Below are 11298 nucleotides of genomic sequence, written 5' to 3' on the forward strand. Positions count from 1 at the left end.
TGATTTCCTCTCCCAACCCCAATACACATCTTGGGGGATGTGGAGAGAATGGAAAGTAATTTCCTCCTGGCCTTAAGCCACCTCTGTGTGCTCAGTCCTGCTGACTGCAGCTCACTGGCAACGGTGGCAGTGACTGGTGCTGGGGAGGCCTGGGCTGGATTGAACCAGCCAGGCACTTGTGACTAAGCCATGAGTCGTCTAGCTATTCCCAAGAGAGGGGAAGTCTAGTAGCTGTTTGAGCCTGGTGCGAGTGAGGACGGCTGGATATCCACATAGACCACCAATGTTAGCAGTGATCGTAAGAATAAAATGCTAGTGTCGCGAGAGCCTGAATACCCCTGCCCAGACTTTCAGGGCCACGCCCACCTCACCAGCACTTGAGGACAATTAGATCTTCCTAATCTGAGTGGGAGTCGTAAGTAAAAACCAAGCACCATTTTTTCCAGTCCCCCGGTCCCATGCCCACCCTTTGTGCAAACATGGGATCCCCAGAGCATGTTCAGAGTCCCTGCTCCAGAATCAGATTAAAGGACCTGGGGAGGGAGGGGAGGTGCTGGCAACCCCATCCTGGGGGAGCCTTCCTAAGGAACTCGTTTCTTCCTAGCCAGCCGGCAGAAGCTGAGTTTGCTGAGTCCGGGCCAGGTCAGATTTGCTAACACCCGTGCACGCCCCTTCTCCCGGCCCTCGAGGTGGCTGGCAGGACGGGGGTGGATGTGCATCCATCCGGAAGGGTGCCCAGGTCTGCGTCAGTGCTGGGGCCTCCTCGACAGAGCTGCCGGGCTGGTTCTGCTGGGGACACGTGCTACCTGGCTGCCCTCTACCCACACCTGTGACTCATCTCTCCCAGTCCTCAGGGTAGAGTCCTCCTCTGCAGCCCAGGAACAGGCTGGGGAGGACCTGGCTGGAAGGATCCTAGGTCTTGCTGGGAGATCTTTCTTCCCCATTCCACCCCAGTTTTGCTCTTTTGTCTCAAAATCTCCAAGGACACGCTCTCTCCATTTTTAGTCACCTGGGGGACTGAGGTCTCTGGATTTGGGGGGCTATGTGTGTAGAGGTGCTCCCCCATCCCTAGCAGAGAGGCATCCATGATGCCATGGTTCTGCCAATCAACCTCCCTCCCTATCTTATTAGAACTGTCTTCTGCTCCCCTCTTCTCCCCCAAACCCCTCTCCAGCCCTGGGTGGGGACCATGGTCCACAGGAGACCTGCGAATGTCCTGGCTCGTGCCCTGACCCCCTGGGGGGTGGAGGAAGGGGGGTGCTGGCGACAAGTGAGATGGAGAAGCCAGTTGCTCTGAAGCATTGTGGGGAGAGGGGAGCACGGGGGCATTCTGATTAGAAAGCCACATTCTGGCAGGGTAAGGGTCTGGAGCTTTGTAATAATCCTTAGTCCATCAAAGGGATGGAGGGCTGGGAGGGAGGGGACCACGTCAGGGGTTCGGCGTGTTGAACTCTGGGCCAGTTGCTTGGGATGCGGGTGGGATCAGGATCGCAGGTAGGTTGTAGTTTCTTTGTCTCGGCTTCTTTATTTAGGAGAATTTCTTGGAGACCCTGAGATGGGTGCTGAGGAAGAGGCTCCTTAAAGGCCGAGGGTGTCTAGGGGCTAAGAGTGGCGGCAGGGGCTGGTTGCCTGTGAGATGAAGTTGAAGGAAACCAGTGGTCCCAGAGTTGGGGCTCCCTTCTGAGCGGCACCCCCCCAGTCACAGCCCCCCTAGCCACCGCCCCCCCCCATCCCAGCCACCTCTTCTTCTTGCACAGTTTGGATGGTAAAATCCAGATGGAGTGCCCTGGGTGCCCTGTGCTTCCCCAAAGCCCTCGTGAGGGCAAAGATGGCCGTGGTCCCTCACCTTCCCACACCCCCTCCAGTCCTCCCATGCTGCATGTGCTCAAGGAAGAGAAAAAGTAGCAAAAAGGGAGGAAAGAAGTCCCTAAGGGGGTAGCAACTTGCCCGAGGACACAGCTACTTAGTGGTGTGTCCAGATCCTTCCTCCCAGGCCAGCTCTTTGGACTCCCTTGGGCAGACAGCCAGGAGGTTGGAGACAGGGAGCAAGTCCAGGACCTCAGAGCTCTGACCTCCCCCTCCTTCCCTCCCTCCCTGCCTTGATTAGATTAGGGACCAGCTTTCCACTCCCCCACTCCCCTTCCTGAGGCGCGCAGGGGCTTTATCTTCAAAGCCCAGCAGAGCTCTGGCCTCAGATCTGGCCAGAAGTCCCCACCCTCCTTTCACACTGACCATGTGTCATAACAAGTCTTTCTGGAGATGGACACCTCCAACCAGGGCCTGGGAAGCACTGAGTTCCACTGAAGCACTTAGGAGCACACAGGACAGCCTGTTCTCCAACATGGGCATTTTCTGAACGGAGGCCAGTGGGAGGGGAGGGAGCAAAGGCAGTAAGGAAAGCCCAGGCCCGCACTGGGCTGTAGGGAATGGGCAGTCCGTAGCCACACATCGTTTCCAAGGCCATCTGCAGGACCACGGCTGGGGAGTTTGTGGGTGGGTGTCATGGAACCTCTTCCTCTGGCTAAGACAGAGGAGGGTGTTTGTTCTTCCCTCCTTCCTTTAAAAATTTTTTTTTAAAAACAGTTCCCCCCTTCCTCACTTGATTATAAAAGTAATAGGTCTTCGTTGTAAAAGAAACTTAGAAACTTAGAAAATGGAGAGCCCCATAGTCTAAACTTCAGAGCTAGCTAAACATTGTGAACAGGTTTTTACATATAATCTTTCAGATATTTTTTCTCTGCGTATATTACAAATAGTGTATATATATATATATATATATATATATATATATATGAATGACACATGGGGTTATCTCAGGCATATTGTTGTAGTTTTGCTTTTCTCATTTATATCTTGGGCATAATTCAATGTCAGGACATATGGATTTTCGCATTCTTTTTGATGACTACATGAGATTCCATTGTATGAATGGGCCCTCATTTATTAATTAAGTCCACAGCATGTCCCCAGCAATGGACTTCCTTGTACATATTTCTTTGTACACTGTGGGGAGATTTCCTGTAAGATGATTCCTAGAAGTGTAATTGTTGTGTCAAAGGGTACACTTTTTTTTTTTTTTTTTGCGGTACGCGGGCCTCTCACTGTTGTGGCCTCTCCCATTGTGGAGCACAGACTCCGGACGCGCAGGCCCAGCGGCCATGGCTCACGGGCCCAGCCACTCCGTGGCATGTGGGATCTTCCCGGACCGGGGCACGAACCCGTGTCCCCTGCATCGGCAGGCGGACTCTCAACCACTGCGCCACCAGGGAAGCCCTGTTGGGATGAATTTAATTCAGCCCCATCATCCTCCATCCTCAAATTTCAAGGCGTCTTCAAGCCGAGGGGTGTGTGTGGGGGTTAGGGTGTGGGGGTTAGGGTGTGAGAGTAGACATCACAGTGCTCCTGCTTTATGGCAGGTAAGAAAAAAAATCACCAGCGATACGGTAGAGGATTTGCAGGCCTGGGGATTGAGCCCCACCCGGGGCTGCCTGGTTGATGGCGGAGGTGGGCAGATGGTGAGGACTCCCTTAGCACCCAGCTTCTCACAGATGGCAGGCGGAGTGGGCGAAACAGCTCCTGAAATAAATCCCCGGGACTTGGCTCAGGGAGGGAGTGCGGCTGAGATTAGGAGCGTGGGCTGTGAAGGGAACATGGAGAACAGATCTGAGCCTGAAGGAGGGTGGCTGGGGACCTGGACCTCCCCCACTCCCCTAGTGGGGACCCCCATCAGCCACTATAGCTCATGGACTCCTGGAACAGGAAGCAGAAGCGTGAAGTATCACATCCCTCGGCCACTCTGGGTTGTTGGGGCTCCATCTCTGTTGAGTTCATTCAGGCCTCTGGGCTAATCCTGGGTCTATGCCCCTCCTGGGTGGATCGGGATGGTGGGGAGTGAGGCAGGCAGGAGAATGTATCTCTTTAGTACCTCCCATCCCCTCCTATTAAGTCTGGTGGAGATTGGTGGAGGAGGGTGGGGCTGACAGCTGGCTTTTAAAGATTGCTGAAAGTGAAGTTTTGCGATTTTGATTGTGTTTGTTTTTATAAGATCACTCACTGCTTTCCAGATGCTGACTCTTATCCCTCGGGAGAGAGAAGGCAGAAGTGCTTGCTCATTCCCTGGAATGCTCCCAGTCTAATGGGGGAGGAACAGAACCACCACTCTGACCAGGCAGCACCTCAGAAAGTAACCTCAGAGTAAGACGTGGCTCTGCCACCAACTTCTGTGACCTTGACCAATCCCTTCCTTGTCCCCTGGCCTCAGTTTACCCATCTATAAAGTGAGGGGGTTGAGTACACAATATCAGATCTTTTCTGGTTCACTTTCTGTGGTCCTCAGTACAAGGTGGGTGTGGGGAACTCCTTAATGATCTTTCTCCCTTCATCTTATCACTCTCTGAAATTACCTTGTTTTGTTTTCAAGTTTGTTTACTGTCTGCATTCATTTCCACGTCATGCAGGACAGCCCTCATCCATTTTGCACACCACTCTATCCCCAGGACAGTGGTGGGCACACAGTAGGTGATCATCGCATATCTATGGAATGTGGGGTGCCCACTCAAGGATTGGAGGGTTGGGGTGTCACCGCATTGAAGAAGTGGTTTTAGTCTATAAATGCTGACAGCACTCAGGAAAGAAACTATCAAATAAAATTGGGGAGTTTATCTGGGAAGACTTCCTGGAGGAGGTGGGGAAAAGAAGCAGATTAAGGAACTGGAATTAAGTATTCTGATTAACTAGGGACTTGGAGGACCTTGGGCTTGGAAGTACTTTCTTGGCCCTACCTACTGTTCAGGAGGAAAGATCTGAGGTTGAGGTTTAATAGACACAGCTTCCTTCCTCCCTTCCCAGTAATTAGTTGCCTGGCCTGGGATGCTCCCTGGAGTCTGTTCACCACTCCCCTCTCCCAGCTCCTCCCAAGGTCACCCCAGGATAGTCGAACTGTATCTAGATTCCCATTCTCTGCCTCCCACCCCAGAGGAGCTGAGTGCAGAGCAGGTGCTGGGGAAGGGGCTCCCAAGGTCTGGACTTGTGCTATCCCATATGGCAGCCACCAACCACACGTGGCCACTGAACCAGGGAAATGTAAGAGAACTGAACTGGGACATGCCGTAAGTGTGAAATACACAACAGATTTTGAAGCCTTAGTATGAAAAAAAGAATGTAAACATCTCATGAATACTTTTTTATATAGATGTGTTGAATTTTTGGATATATTGAGTTAAATAAAATTCTTCATTAAAATTAATTTCATCTGCTTCATTTTACCTTTAAAAAATGTGGTTACCAGAAATTCTAAAATGACATTTGCTGTTCGCATTCTATTTCTATTGACAATGCAGGTCTAGATATTTGGGGGAAGGAGCATTATGGGTAAAAGAAGGGGAGAGCCATTGTTCTTCCTTTCTGCCGAAATCAGAAGAGAAACAGACCAAACTGCGGCAATCTGGAAGAAGGAGGGGAGGTTACAGAAGGGTCTTCTCGACAGGGAGGACTGAACAGCGTGAAAGATCTGCTCACCTCCTTCCTGGAAAGCTTTCAGGATAGGTCAAGACTTTGCATATCTCAAGTTATTATTTATTTATTTACTTTTTTGGCCTCGTGGCAATCTTAGTTCCCCGACCAGGGATTGAACCCAGGCTCCCTGCAGTGGAAGCGAGGAGTCCTAACCACGGGACCACCATGGAAGTCTCTCAGATTATCTTAAAACACCTTATCAAACTATGAGTCTCACTGATCCAAACCTGATTACTTTGCAGGTGATTCTGTAGCTCCATTTAGGGTGTTTTCACTCTATAAACAGCTCTTTAACTGTCTGTTTCACGATAAGCCCAGTTACCTGGAGTCCACAGAAAATTCCTATCCTGATTTTACCCAATAGTTTCTGACCTTTCATCATACTGCTGAGATAGCAGCAACAGTGTTGACAGACTAAAGTTTCATCATCTTGCCCTCCTCTGATGCCTTCCTCTGCCCAACCCTCTCCCAACCCCCAAAAGGTGTTGGAGCAGAAAGAGAACTCAAGCAGGAGATACTGAAGGGGAAGATGCCAGCTGGGGGTCTGGGTAATCCACCAACTAGATTATCTGCTCCTGAGTTTGCACAAACATAAGCAGGTGGCCTATATGCAGACGGGATGAGCCACGGGGATCAGGTTAACACTGCGTGTGTGTGAGTGTGTGTGTGTGTGTGTGTGTGTGTGTGTGTGTACGTGGGGGAGGGCAGTTCTGCAATAAAAACCCTCACCCACTTATCTCCCACCCAGAGCATTAGTTCAATCAGTCATGTATTTTTTCAATTAATCACCTATAATATCATAAGATTTAGCCTTATTGGGCACTGACACACCATCCTAGGTGCTGGAGCTAAAGGTGTAATCTGTGCACGAAATTGTTCTAGATCCGGTTTCCTTGATGCCGAGCCTGAGACAGGGATTCAGGGGCATGTGGTTTATTGAGGGCAAAGTCTCAGGAGAAGGGGAGGAAGGGAAGCAGGATGGGGTAGGGGAGGGGCTAAGCAAGGACCCCCTCTCACAGCCGGAGTCTAATCTGGCCTTCACCCTGTAGGAAAGCTCTGGATGGAGACTGGGACCACAGAAAGGAGCTCCCTGAGGTAGGTACCCCCACCCCCATACCCCATCAGTCAGCTAATTGGCTGCTGGTTGCTCAAGTCTCCAGAGAAGGGGCCACTGGGAGCCTTTGGAGTCATTGGAGCCAACACTCACAGCCAGCAGAGGGGCCTGGGCACCACTCAGGGTGTAGACCGAGAGACAAAAAAAGTCACTGACCTGGGCAGGCCAGTGCCCTGGTTGCTGTCCTTGTTTGGCAATCCAGTCCTTGTTCTACTCTCACTCTGGACCTCAACCTCAGCCCTTAACTGCCCTTGTCGCACCTTGTTTCTCCCTCCATCTGTTTCTTGGTCCCTTCCTACCCCCACTGTCCTTGGTTCCTGCCTTTGATCTGCCTTCTCTCTTCTGAAACTCAGGATGAAATGCTGAGTTTCTTCAAGAGTCTCCAGGAAGCTGGGGTACTGGGTCACCCCTGTTGACCTCTTCCCTTGCCAATGGGTCACTTGAACCCCCATTCCCCTGGACAGAAAGCTTTGGTGTCCCAGGGGACATTTGACTCAAATCACTTCTGTTGTGTGACTTCTTTACTGGGTGTATCCATCCCTGCCTCCTCTTGTGGAGCAAGGACAGTTCAGGAGAAATTCATTCTCAAGGCTTGACTCCTACTTAAACATCACAGGATACATTCTCTGGAAGGGAAGTGGGGGATCTGGGCTGGCTTCCTTAGAAACTTCAGCACTGAAAAGAAACCTCCTTTCCTTGACCCCTCCCAAATTCAAACAGAGACTGGGAGAAAGGAAGAGATGATTGTTTCTGGCCAGAGGCTGGGAGATGGATGGACTGACCTCTGAAATTTCCTTTTCTCTGGCACAGCCCTGTTTGTAGAGATGCCAGAATTCTCGTTCAAAAAGCAGGGGAGAGAGGGAACTTCCCTGATGGTCCAGTGCTTAAGACTCTGTGCTCCTAATGCAGGGGGCTCCGGTTCAACCCCTGGTCAGGGAACTAGATCCCACATGCATGCCACAACTAAGAGTTTGCATGCCACAGCTAAGGAGCCAGCAAGCCGCAACTAAGGAGCCCACCTGCCGCAACTAAGGAGCCCATGTGCCACAAATAAGGAGCCCTCAAGCCACAAGTAAGGAGCCCGCCTGATGCAACTAAGACCCGGTGCAGCCAAACAAATAAATAAATATTAAGAAAAAAAAAAAGCAAGGGAAAGAGTACTCTCTGAGGGCATTTGGTTGTTCTTTCATACCTCAGGTCACACAGAGGGATCCAGTGTCATGCCCTCCACATCCTCCTGTCCCTAGCACGTGGATTTCCTGTGGTATGTGTTTCTCTCTGACACACACACACACACACACACACACACACCTTGTTGAAACCAGGATTGCTAGTTCCAGGGAGGGGAGTGAGGAAGCAGCTGTGGACAGGTGAGTGTGGTCACATGTTTATCCCTCTGGGAGGTGACACTTGCACTACACCTCCACAGGTTTCATCTGAACCTCACCCTAACCTGGGCCCTGTGTCATCAAGGAGGGCAGGAGGGATGGAGGAGTTGAGTTGGCCCTCTGGCAACAAGGAAAGCATTCTTAACAGGCCCTTGAACTGTCAGCAAATCAATTCTCTCCAGGACCACATCTGGAGGAAAGTCAACTTAAAGAACAGCAGCAGGTGGGACTTCCCTGGTGGCTCAGTGGTTAAGACTCTACGCTCCCAATGCAGGGGGCCCAGGTTCGATCCCTAGTTGAGGAACTAGATCCCACATGCATGCCGCAACTAAGAGTTCACATGCCACAACTAAGGAGCCCTCGAGCCACAACTAAGGAGCCTGCCTGCCACAACTAAGACCCGACACAACCAAATAAATAAATAAAATAATATTTAAAAAAATAAAGAATCTGCCTGCCAATGCAGGGGACACAGGTTCGATCCCTGGTCCAGGAACAGCCCACATGCCACAGAGCATCTAAGCCTGCGAGCCACAACTACTGAGCCCATGTGCTGCAACTACTGAAGCCCACGCGCCTAGAGCCCATGCTCTGCAACAAGAGAAGCCTCCGCAATGAGGAGCCCGTGCACCGCAAAGAAGAGTAGCCCCCGCTCACAGCAACTAGAGAAAAGGCCCCCACGCAGCAACGAAGACCCAATGCTGCCATAAAAAAAAAAAGAAAGAAAAAAAGGACAGCAGCGGGAATCGGGCCTAGATTGCTGCGTGAACTTCAGTTGATAGAAGCATCCCGGAGAAGTTTGGGGGAACATCCATCCTTCCTGATGTATTGGTTGAAGGCAGGGTGTAGGGCCAGGATAAAGTGTGCGGTCTGGATCAGGGAAAATGACCCTGGCATTCCAAAGAATTTGGCTGCTCTGAATCAGAGGAAGGGACCGTCTGACCGGACGAGTCGCCCCCATTAGGCTGGGGTTGAGGCTGTAACTGTGGTAATTCGTTGATGAATGCAGTTTGCAGCTGGCTTCTCTCCCTGTGACAGGCCTCAATTAGAGCCGCTAGAGGGAGCCGAGGTGGGAGGAGGAGCTGGGATGTTGTTTCCGACTGCTTCTCCTGGTCCCCTTTCAGCTCGCGGCCCCACCCCGAAGAAACAAGAAGGGATTCTTTAGGCTGATTCATTGTCCCCCAACTCCTGAACTTACCCCCTGAGATGTAATTTCAGAACCAGTGGTACTGGGTGGAGAGGGAGAAAGGTATAAAATGAAGGATGCCTTCCGCAGGCTGGTTTGGAATGCTATGGATTTTAAAACTCAATGTTAATTTAGCTTAGTATTTTCTCATTTATTTTATAGCCTCTAAAAGTCCTATAGGAAGGAAGATTTTTGAGCCAAAATACTTATATCTGTCTTATAGTCCCCTGTGCATCTCATCAGACAAAGGGAAAAAATACGAGGCGGAATGATGGAAAGAAGTGAGAGAGAGAAAAATCAACTCCCCCCCTACCCTCCCCCAAAATATATATATTTTGGCCATGCCGTGACGCTTACAGAATCTCAGTTCCGCGACCAGGGACTGAACCCGGGCCACGGCAGTGAAAGCCCAGAATCCTAACCACTAGGCCACCAGGGAACTCCCATATAGATAACAGAATTTTAATTTCAAAAGACTGCAGGGACACTAGAGACCATTTAGTCCAATGGTTTTCAAGCCGTTTTAAAAAGTAGTTGCAATGTTTCTTCCAACAAAATCTAACAGAGAAACTCAATGTGCAAAAAAGTTGTGACTGATACAGTGAGAGTGAAAGTGGGGGCTCTGAGCCCCCTGGACTGTCCGCTGCCCTGAGTCCTGCTTTCCCTACTTCCTGCCTCTGTGACCTCCCTATGGTATCTGTAAGGGTCACCCTTCAATTAGGGTGACCAACTCATCCTGGATCTGTCCTGTTTTAGCATCAAAAGTCCCAGATCCTGAGAAATCTCTCAAACGGGGGCAAACTGAGACAGCTTGTTACTCTACATTCAGTGGAGCATAGCTAGAAAACCACATTACAACCCTTTTGATATAATGATGAATATACTGGGGTCAAGAGAAGTGACATGGTTTGAAGTCCCGTGGTTCGATTCCCCATGCCCAGGTGTAGCCTATATATTGGGGTGTAAGTCTTGCCCCTCTGCCCTGTATCCCTGCGAGAGGTAAAACTGTGCACCTCCAAGTTTTTCTCCTCCTTCAAGACCCTTTCCTAGGAAGCCTTCCCTGATTCCTCTAGAAAGAGTTATGTCTTCTAATTCTTCTTTTAGAACATTTCTAAGATTGAGTTATTTTTAATCTTGGGTCTTTTCCCACATTTGGATTGGAAGATTCTTGGTTCCAGTCTCATTTATTTTCATATCCCTCAGCACCTAGTGCAGTGTCTGGAATACAGCAGGCATTCTAAAGATGTTTTTAGATAGATAGATGGATGGGTGGACAGACAGATAGATTTGGAGGACAGATGGATGGGAAGATGGATAGATGGAACGGATGGGTGGATAGAAAGGTGGGTAGATAGAAGGCTGGGTGCCACGTTGAAGGCCTTGGGATGGAACAATTGGTCAGTTTCTAGGCAAGTTCCTCTTGTATCAATTTCCCTAATATGGCCATTTTGCTTGAATTTGACTTTTGCATTATCTAACCAACCCATATTCAGATGCAAGGACTGAAGCAGCTTCCCAACCCAGTTAGAAGTCATTTAAAATTGATCATTTTTGGATTATTTCTGTCATTTCTTTCCTCTATGGAAAGTTATGATTTAACTACACAAATACAATATTCGATGAACATACCTCCAATAGGCAGCCGATGGCTGTGACGAATACTGTCTGAAAATAAAACAGTTTAAAAATAACAGCAAGGGGAGCGTGTAGGAGGCAGGGAAAGAGGGTGAGCAGCTGGTGAATATAGCTAGCAAGATGATCAGGACTCAAGGGCTGGAATCTGAAAGGAGGAATGTGTGTGAGGTGCACATTAGAATAACTTCCCAATTCTCAGGATCCCGAGACAATAGGATTAAAAAAAGAGAGAGACAATAGGATAGAAAGTTTTGAAAGAAAGAGGGGGATGATGTTGATCGTGTTTGGAAGCAGAACATTAGACTAAATGATTATTCCTGATTATTGACCTTCTATTCATTCAGCTGCGATTTACTGAGCCTCTGTTCTGACCCACGTGTCAGGCCAAGCATTTTCATTTACGTTATCTCTGCCCGTTTTGCCTGGGGACAGGAAGACAGAGTCTACACATTCTCAGATGT

The sequence above is a fragment of the Tursiops truncatus genome, chromosome 20 (assembly GCF_011762595.2).
Source record: "Tursiops truncatus isolate mTurTru1 chromosome 20, mTurTru1.mat.Y, whole genome shotgun sequence".
Lineage (NCBI taxonomy): Eukaryota > Metazoa > Chordata > Mammalia > Artiodactyla > Delphinidae > Tursiops > Tursiops truncatus.